The following is a 10,669-nucleotide window of genomic DNA, read 5'->3' as shown; positions in this document are numbered from 1 at the left end:
CCTCCGCTCCCTCCTTTGATGGTGTATGTTCGGGCATTCAAACCTTTTCTTACCCGCTTTTTACAAACTATGGTCAGACATACAAACCTTATTGTAGCCGAACACATTGACTCCTGCTTTTGATGATGTATGGTTGGGCATTCGAACCTACTTGTTGCCTGCTTTTCATTAATTATTGGTGGACATTTACACCTTGTCGCAGCCAAACACCTCCGCTCCCTGTTTTGATCATGTATGGTTTGACATACATGGTTCGCACCTTTTCTCACCCGCTTTTTACTATGGTCGGCCATTCACAGCTTCCTCTCCACCATTCTTGTATGGTGGGATATTCACACCCACTTTCATCCGAAGACCTCCGCCTCCACTTTTGTTGATATTTAGTCGGTCATTCGCACCTTACCCACTTTTGGCAAACTATGGCCTTCTTGGAGCCAAACACCTCTGATCTCGCTTTTGATGATGTAAGGTTGGGCATTCAGACCTTGCTTCACCTGCATTTCACCAAATATAGTCGGACATTCACACCTTCTTGCAGCCGAACACTTCCGCTCCACCTTTTAGTGTTCTATGGGGTATTCACACCTTTTTTTTCACCGCATTTTATAGATTATGGTTGGAAATTCTCACCCACTCTCATCCGAAGACCTCTCCTCCGGTTTTTGTTGATATATAGTCGGGTATTCGAACCTTTTCTTACCCGCTTTTTACAAATTATGGTCGAACATTCACACCTACTTGCAGCCGAATACTTCCGCTCCACCTTTTAGTGATGTATGGTTGGCATTTGCACCTTTTCTTACCCTCTTTTTATTCTGATTGCTGAAGATTAAGTTGTTCTTTCTCAAACTACAACATTTTTTTAATTGTTGAAACTTGATTTGAAGTGGATAAATAAGGAGGACAAACAGTTTTAAGTCAGGCTGATAGAAGGAATTAATTATTAGTTTTATAGCAAAATCTCTATTTCGTCATATGTCGAGAGATGCTTATTGCTGAAGAAGTTCTTTCTCATTCTACAAAGTACAACGTTGTTTATCGTTGAAACTTGATTAGACATGAATAAATATCAAGGACAAAGCAGTCTTAACTTGGTTTGAGTTAAGGAATTCGTTTTATAGGAGAATCCGAATTCGTGCATAACTCGTAAAACAGAGCTTATTTTCTGTACTCTTGATCTCAGCCAAAAGGCGATAACATTCCACTGGTTCATGTCCGAGGGCCCTTCCTGGCACATTGCGCACTTGTAGCGGTGTTCTTTTTATGGCCATAGGTGGCCAGAGTTTCACTTTGCACCTCCGCCCACCCGCTGTACTTAGCACTCTTCAGCCCTTTTAAATGGTATAACTTTGCACTCCCGCATACTCCAGCGAGCACCATTCAAGCAACAACTTTTCACTCCAGCTTCGAACATCGGCACAGTCGCAACAAGTAAGGTGACTCTACTCAGAGAAATCACTCTGCACAGTAACAAGATTTCTTTTGCACAGACAGAAAGGGCTTCATCCGCAAAGGTAAAGCCTGCCAAAAATAGAAACAACTCATTAGTGCTGCTCTCCACGGAGGTCTTTAGTAAAAAGGCGAAAGACTTGTACGTTATGAAGAGAAACCAGAGTACGATTATCCGTCACTGCGGGAGCAGGGCATCAGGCTAGTTGGCATAGCCACCTTCCCCATGGTGAGCTTTGCTTGGTTGAGACGCTTGCTCCCCCCCCTTGCTCCTCGGCTGACCAAGTAGGAACAATCGGGCCCTATTCGATGGCTGCCTTGTCTTTTACTCTGTGCAAAAGACAGAGAAAAGAGATTCTCGTATCTTAAGCATAATCTAATACGTGAGACAACGCCCTGGCACACTATCAAAAAAAAAAAGAGAGAGCGGTTTTGTGTCCCCACAGTCCATAATGTAGAAAAGAGAGAAAAAAGCCTTTCTGATTTGGTGTGTGTGCTCACAGTGCAGAGTGTAGAGAAAAGAGAGAAAAGAAAGACGTTTTGGTGTCACGGGTGTTGTGACTTACACACACACATTTCTGAATTGAGAAAGGAAATTATTTTAGAGGAAGCACTAGAGTTTAGATCCCACATTTGTTGATAGGCATTCATTTATTTTTTTCTTTTAATCAGTTTTAAAGTGAATACTAACTGAGAAATGAAAAAGGTGAAGAGTTTAGAAGCTTGGTTCAAGAGCAAAACTTGGTTTATGATCAGCTGAGTCTCTAAACAGAACAGCAAAGGGCTTCATCGAACATTTAAAAAAGATTCAGATTGTTAGAATATCCAGAATTTATAGGAATGGTGGTGATTACTCTTATTTTCTAGAATGGAAATAACTGCACCATGTCTGTTTTATGAATTTAAGGGGCTAAAAAGTTTTGTTCTCGTTTTTCTATGATTAACCGAATGTATGTGAGAGTCCAAACAGACAAGGGTTACGGCCGAGCGCTGGACCTTCCAAAAAAGATGAGACAGGCTGGACCCGTGCCATACTAGTTAAGACCTGCCTGTGGATAACAGGTTCTTTAAACTCTCACACACACGTTCGCACACATACACCCATACACACACACATTCTTGAGCTTGCTGCAAGATTAAACCTTTGCATTAACTGACTCCAGCAACTCTGAGTCTCATTGAGAGAATTTTCTCAACAATTGGGTTCTCAAACCAGATCTCGACGTTTTTTCCGCCGTCCAGGGTCGGAGCTGAAACCGTGCACGGGGGAGTCCAGTACTCCTAATGAAAGACCCCCTGCTGAATTGCGGTAATTAGGGGCCAGTGTCCACTGAAAGGGGGACAAAGTGACGAGATCGTAATTTTGAATCAATGGCCAGAAGCCATTGGCAGTGCAGGCATCAACAATTATGGTGTTATTTCACCCATTAACACTTAAGGTACCTCATGCAGTGACTGTGATATGGTTACTTAACAAAATATCTTTACCAGGCATCTCTCCTACATAACTGTTCTTCTTTCACAGCCACACCTTGTTGTCGAGAGATGTGCTACACTTAATCCATCCACACTGCTACCTACCCCACAGATGGAAAGCCTCATGATTGCATGTCAGAAATAACCATCAGTGTTTTACCCAGGCCAGACGTAACTGATATACGTTATGGAAATGCAGAAATAACTATATTTATTCGACAGGTCAAGCAAAAAACCCTGATGGCACAAATGCTACAGGATTTGCAGTAGTAACAGAAACTGAAGTTTTCTTAAAACAACCACTACCAAAAAATTACTCTGTTCAAGCAGTCGAATTGGTAGCTTTAACTGAAGCTTGTAAATTAAATAACAAAAAGGTTGTTAATGTTTACACTGACAGTCAGCATGCCTTCTCAACTGTACATGTGTTAACACAGCATTGGAAAAACAGGTATGTTGACATCCACAGCTAAATGTATAAACTACAAATATTTTAGCATTATTAGATGTTATTTAATTGCCATCTACAATAGACTCGTATGAATGACCGGAAGGAAAACCATACTGCCAAAGTTTTGTCTAGCAGGTGAAATATGTGCAAAATACAATCCACAGGGCAATCTAAGACCAAAACGAAGATAATTCCCTAAACCAGTATATCTTTTTCAACATATTTGTTTGGATTTCATTATTTCATTATTGTGTAGATTTCATTGAACTAAATTAATGTGAAGGGAAACGATTCTGATCAGTGACAACAGAGGTTTTTACCAAATGGACTGAAATATTTCCATGTGCACAAGCAGATGCACTCTCAGTAGCAAAAGCACGGGTAAAATAAATCATTTCTAGATTTGAAATTCCTGAAAAGATCTTCAGTGATAATTTGACACACTTTGTAACAATGTCATCTCACTGATCGCAAAGAACTTAAAATAGACCTTAGAAACCACTGTGCATATCATCCACTATCAGCAGGTTTCGTGGAGAGACACAATGGAATAATTAAGTCAAGACTGAAAAGAATCATGGAAGAAATGGGAAATATTGGGTTTACTGTTTACCATCCTAAAAATGCATCCTCCAACTAGCACAAGATGAACTCCATTTGAGAAAAGGTATGGAAGACCAGTTGTACTCCCACAGTCAAAACACAGTCATCAACTGACATGATGAAGAAAAAAAAGAAAAAGAGAAGAAACCTTAGCAGAATACAAATATTAACAAGTAGAGAGATCTCTTCTGTTTAGTCTGTTAACTATCACTATCTATTTGTATCTATTTGCTCAGCCTGTTACAACTCCAGACAAAGAGGTGTAGCCATTCTGATAAATAGAAGAGTACATTTCACCGTAAACAACACAGTTATAGATCCAGAAGGTAGATTTCTAATAGTTAATTTATCTATTCAAAATATGAATTTATGCATTGCAAATATATATGGTCCAAATGTGGATGACCCCTCATTTTTTCACTCCTTTTTCACTTCACTCTCTGATCACTCAGATAACACACTCATAGGAGGGAACTTTAACATGGTATTAGACTCAGGAGTAGACAGACTCAGTACTTCAGGAAGTCAGCGGAACTGGCAGTCCACGAATATTGTTAAACAGTATATGAAAGATTTTGGTCTTTGTGATGCTTGGCGCTCCCACCACCCCACTCTAAGAGAATACACCTTCTTCTCACCGGTACACCACTCATATTCAAGAATAGATTATTTCTTAGTCAGCAGTTCCTTGATGAGGGATATTTCAGACACCAAAATCCACCCCATCACTATCAGTGATCACACTCCAGTTTCTATCACACTGAAGAATAACAGAGTTACACCACCAGCTAGGAATTGGAGATTTAATACATCATTACTAAAAGACCCTGATTTTATTAATTATTTCAAAAGGGAATGGTCTGTATATTTAGAAAATAATGACCTGCCAGGAATGTCAGCTTGTACTCTCTGGGAAGCCGGAAAAGCAGTTATGAGAGGCAAAATAATCTCTTTTTCATCAAATAAGAAAAAGAGGGAAAGTTCAAGGATATCAGATTTAGAACTCAGGATTAAATCATTAGAAATTGTCTACAGTACCTCCAAAGAGGAACACATACTGAATGAACTAAGAAAAGCTAAACTTGAATTAAACAAAATTATTGATAAACAAACACAGTTTCTGATACAAAGACTTCACTTGGAGAACTTTGAGCACGGCAATAAATCTGGAAGGTTCCTAGCTAACCAACTAAAGAGAAACAAAGAGAAAACAACAATCACTTCTGTTAAAGACTCAAAAGGAAATGTCACCCATGACCCGATGTAATCAACAATGCTTTTAGGGACTTCTATAAAACCTTATATTCATCACAAAATGATCCATCAGACAGTAACATAGATCAGTTTCTTAGTAATATCAACCTTCCAAAATTACAAACCGAACAGGCAATGGCTCTGGATTCACCTGTTTCAATAGGAGAACTCCATGAAGCCCTTCAACATATGCCTAGTAACAAAGCCCCGGGACCAGATGGTTTTCCAGCAGAGTTCTACAAAGAATTTTGGACTGTTTTGGCACCTGCATTTCACAAAATGGTATTACAAGTTAAGCAGAATGGCAGATTATCCCCACACATGAACTCTGCTAACATTATCTTGCTACAGAAACCAGGAAAAGACCCCATACTTCCATCCAGCTACCGCCCAATATCTCTAATAAATGCAGACCTCAAAATAATTTGTAAAGCCCTTGCCAAAAGAATGGAAAAAATAACTCCACTTATAATACATCCTGACCAGACAGGTTTTATAAAGGGTAGACACTCATCCACTAACACTCGCAGGCTAATTAATCTCATAGACTATTCTACCATCAACAACCTGGAAACCACAATAGTCTCTCTAGATGCAGAAAAAGCATTTGATCGAGTGAACTGGAAATTTTTATAGTCATAGAATAGTCTAATGATCCGGTTTGTGAACGAACTGTTGTGCCGTCTGCTCTTCAGCCTGTCAAATGAAACGTAGAATTTGAAACGTGACAAATGAACGAAGACCCAGGGAGTTGAGTCGTAAATGAATCAATACTGTTTCCTGTGCGAGGACCCGTCAACCGAGGAGTTGAGTCGTGAACGAATCAATACTGTTTCCTGTCCTGCTGACTGAGCTTATGAAGCTGCCGCCTGCCATGTGGTGAGGAAGGGTACTGCATGAAAATGAACAAATCACTCACTGAGACAACTCGTTACTCCCGAGTCATATAAAAAATTAGTTCATATCGAACGAATCGCTCACGAACGACACATCACTATCTATTTGACGACTTATGCATGAATTCGGATTTTGCAATAAAATTAATTCCTTCTCTCTAACCAAGTTCAAACTGCTTTGTCCTTCATATTTATCTACTTCTAATCGAGTTTCAACAATAAACAACACTGTATTTTGTAGTATGAAAAAGAACCAGACCTAATTTTCAGCAATAAGCTTCTCTCGAGGAGATATGAAGGAATACAGATTTTGCTTTAAAATGAAATCCTTCTATCAAACTGACTTAAAACGGTTTGTCCTTATTTCTTCACTTCTGATGAAGTTTCAACAATAAACAACAAACTTTGTATTATGAGAAAGAACCAGACTCATTCTTCAGGAATCCGAAAATAAGCTCTATTTTACAAGTTATGCACGAATTCGGATTCTCCTATAAAACGAATTCCTTAACTCAAACCAAGTTAAGACTGCTTTGTCCTTCATATTTATTCATGTCTAATCAAGTTTCAACGATAAACAACGTTGTACTTTGTAGAATGAGAAAGAACTTCTTCAGCAATAAGCATCTCTCGACATATGACGAAATAAAGATTTTGCTATAAAATTCATTCCTTCTATCAGCTTGACTTAAAACTGTTTGTCCTCCTTATTTATCCACTTCAAATCAAGTTTCAACAATTAAAAAAAAATTGTAGTTTGAGAAAGAACAGCTTAATCTTCAGCAATCAGTATAAAAAGAGGGTAAGAAAAGGTGCAAATGCCCTACCATACATCATCAAAAGCAGGAGTGGATGTGTTCGGCTACAAGAAGGTTTGAATGTCCGACCATAGTGTGTAAAAAGCGGGTAAGAAAAGGTTCGAATGCCCGAACATACACCATCAAAAGAGGGAGCGGAGGTGTTCAGCTACAAGAAGGTGTGAAAGTCCGACTATGGTTTCTAAAAAGCGGGTAAGAAAAGGTTCGAATGCCCAACCATACATCATCAAAAGCGGAAGCGGAGGTGTTCGGCTTCAAGAAGACGTGAGGGTCCGACCAAAGTTTGTAGAAAGCAGTTAAGAAAAGGTTCGAATATCCAACCAAACAATCAAAAGCGGGAGCAGAGCTGTTCAGCTGCAAGAAGGTCTGAATGTCCATCAATAATTGCTAAAAAACATGAAAGAAAATTTTCGAAAATCAAACCGCACATGATCATAAGTGAGAGAGGAGGTGTTCAGCTGCAAGAAGGTTTGAATGTCCATCCATAATTCCTGAAAAATGGGTAAAAAAAAGGTGCGAATAGCCAACCATACATCATCATAAGCAGGAGTGGATGTGTTCGGCTACAAGAAGGTGTGAACGTGTAAAGTTTTTAAAAAGCAGTTAAGAAAAGGTTCGAATATCCAACCAAACATAATCAAAAGCGGGAGCAGAGCTGTTTGACTGCAAGTAGGTGTGAATGTCAGATCATAATTTGCAAAAAGCTGATGAGATAGGGTGAGAATGCCCGACTATACACCATCAAAAGCAGGAGCGGAGTTGTTCGGCTGTGAGTAGGTGTGAATCTCCGACCATAATTGCTGAAAAATGTGTTAGAAAAGGTAAGAATGCCGGTCCATACATCATCAAAAGCGAGAGAGGTGGTGTTCGGCTGCAAGTAGGTGTGAATGTCCAGCCATAATTACTCACAAACGGGTAAGAAAATGTAGTATTGCTAGACCATACATGATCAAAATAGGGAGCGGAGGTGGTTCAGCTGCAAGAAGGTGTGAATGTCCGACTAAAGTTCAAATATATTAACAAAAGCGGGAGGAGAGGTCTTCGGATGAGAGTGGTTGAGAATTTCCAACCATAATCTATAAAATGCGGTGAAAAAAAAGGTGTGATAGAACACTAAAAGGTGGAGCGGAAGTGTTTGGCTGCAAGAAGGTGTGAATGTCAGATCATAATTTGCAGAAAGCTGATCAGAAAGGGTGAGAATGCCCGACTATAAACCATCAAATGCGGGAGCGGGGTTGTTCGGCTGTGAGTAGGTGTGAATCTCCAACCATAATTGCTGAAAAATGTGTTAGAAAAGGTTAGAATGCCAGTCCATACATCATCAAAAGCGGGAGAGGTGGTGTTCGGCTGCAAGTAGGTGTGAATGTCCAGCCATAATTACTCACAAATGGGTAAGAAAAGGTAGTATTGCCTGACCAAACATGATCAAAAGAGGGAGCTGAGGTTTTCGGCTGCAAGAAGGTCTGAATGTCCACCCATAATTCCTGAAAAATGGGTAAAAAAAGGGTGCGAATGCCCAACCATACATCATCAAAAGCAGAAGTGGGTGTGTTCAGCTACAAGAAGGTTTGAATGTCCATCAATAATTGCTTTAAAACGTGAAAGAACATTTTCGAATATCAAACCGCACATGATCATAAGCGGGAGAGGAGGTGTTCAGCTGCCAGAAGGTGTGAATGTCCACCCATAATTACTGAAAAATGGGTAAGAAAAGGTGCGAATGCCCAACCATACATCATCAAAAGCAGGAGTGGATGTGTTCGGCTACAAGAAGGTTTGAATGTCCGACCATAGTTTGTAAAAAGCGGGTAAGAAAAGGTTCGAATGCCCGAATATATACCATCAAAAGCGGAAGCGGAGGTTTTCGGCTGCAAGAAGGTGTGAACGTCCGACCAAAGTTTGTAAAAAGCAGTTAAGAAAAGGTTCGAATATCCAACCAAACATAATCAAAAGTGGGAGCAGAGCTGTTCGACTGCAAGTAGGTGTGAATGTCCTTCCATAATTACTCACAAACGGGTAAGAAAAGGTAGTATTGCCAGACCATACATAATCAAAACATCCTTTTATGTAGTCCATCTAAACAACAGTGTGAGAAAGACACAGTGAATCTGTTGAAACATCTTCATTCTTATGGCCATAAAGCCAGCCTTTCTAAGTTACAGTTTGTATAGGACGAAGTCACCTTTTTGGGTCATGTGATTTCTAAGGATGGGCGCTCACTTTCTCCTAAACGTGTTGCTGCAGTTCAGAACATTCCTAAACCGGTTACTAAAAAACAGCTTATGTCATTCTTAGGTATAACATCTTACTGCAGGAACTTTATTCCTAACTACTCTTTTCTCGAAGCTCCCTTAGGTGCTCTTATCCATGGAAAAGGCCTCCAGTCAGCTGATCGTGTTCCATGGATTCCTGAGGCTGAATCAGCCTTTAGTCAGCTTAAGCTGGCTCTTCAAACAGCACCAACACTTGGCATTCCAGATCCTCATAAACCTTTCATAAAGGCAGTTGATGAGAAGCATGGTTGTATGACATCTGTTCTTATGCAGGAACATGGGGGCAGGCAAAGGCCAGTAGCTTATTTCTCAGCAAAACTGGACTCTGTGGCTGCAGGCCTGCCTGGTTGTCTTCGTGCTGTTGCAGCTGCAGAGAAAGCTGTCCTGGCCTCCCGAGATATTGTGGGCTACGCTAATTTGACTGTTTTGGTTCCTCATGCTGTTGCCATTATTCTTCTCGAGCAGAAAACTTCACATCTTTCAACTGCTCGTTGGTTCAGATACACCTCTGTGCTCCTTGATATGCCAACTGTCACTGTTAAACGTTGTACTGTTCTGAATCCTGCTACTTTGCTTCCGACTCCTGAGGATGGGGAGCCTCATGACTGTGAAGCTCTTCCAAACTCTGACATGATTCTTTTTGTAGATAGATCAGCTTTGCGTGATCCAGCCACAGGTACTAACTGTGTTTGGTTTGCAGTATGTTCTTCACATGACACTTTGTTGTCTGGTTCTCTTCCAAAACATTTCTCTGCTCAAACTGCTGAGCTTATTGCACTTACTGAAGCTTGTAAGTTGGCAGCTGGTAAGTCTGTCTCCATTTACACAGATTCCAGATATGCTTTTGGTGTTGTTCATGACTTTGGTGCGCTGTGGAAACACAGGCATTTCCTTAAATCAGATGGTAAAACTATTCTGAACTCCAAGCAGGTTTCTGATCTTCTTGATGCGATACTTTTGCCTACAGCAATCTGTAAGTGTGCGGCTCACACTAACTCAGACGATCCTGTTGCTTGTGGCAATGCCAGAGCTGATGCTGCAGCTAAGCAAGCAGCTAAATCTTTTCCTGTTTTCGCTTCCCTCTCTTTGCAGGCAGAAGACTCCCTCACAGATCTCCATGCTTTGCAAACTTTTGCCTCTGCAGATGAAAAACGCATTTGGTCCTCTGTGGGTGCAACTCATACGGATGGTGTTTGGATGGGACTTGATGGTAAACCCTGTCTACCTAAACATTTTTTTCCTCATTTTGCAAAATTGACACATGGGTTGGACCATGTGTCAAAAGGGGGGATGCTGAATGCACTCACTGCTCAGTGGTTCACAAAAGGGTTCAGTTCATATGCGCAAAAATACTGTCAGTCATGTATGGTTTGTGCCACACATAATGTAGGAAAGGCATTACACACATCACAAGCTGCAAACCCCCACCAGAGAGACCTTTTGAACATT

At 40.5% G+C, this 10,669-nt stretch overlaps 1 non-coding gene across 1 annotated transcript; it reads right to left on the bottom strand.

The window, feature by feature from the left end:
- Positions 1-1,503: 1,503 nt before the first annotated feature.
- Positions 1,504-1,618, bottom strand: LOC140318717 (U5 spliceosomal RNA). Its single transcript, XR_011917868.1, has one exon. It is a non-coding gene; the product is annotated as a U5 spliceosomal RNA (small nuclear RNA).
- Positions 1,619-10,669: the final 9,051 nt, after the last annotated feature.

Source organism: Leuresthes tenuis, unplaced genomic scaffold (genome assembly GCF_036924035.1).
Source record: "Leuresthes tenuis unplaced genomic scaffold, fLeuTen1.0.hap1 SCAF_11, whole genome shotgun sequence".
In the NCBI taxonomy this organism is placed as follows: Eukaryota; Metazoa; Chordata; class Actinopteri; order Atheriniformes; family Atherinopsidae; genus Leuresthes; species Leuresthes tenuis.
This window is presented reverse-complemented; position numbering and strand designations above follow the sequence as displayed.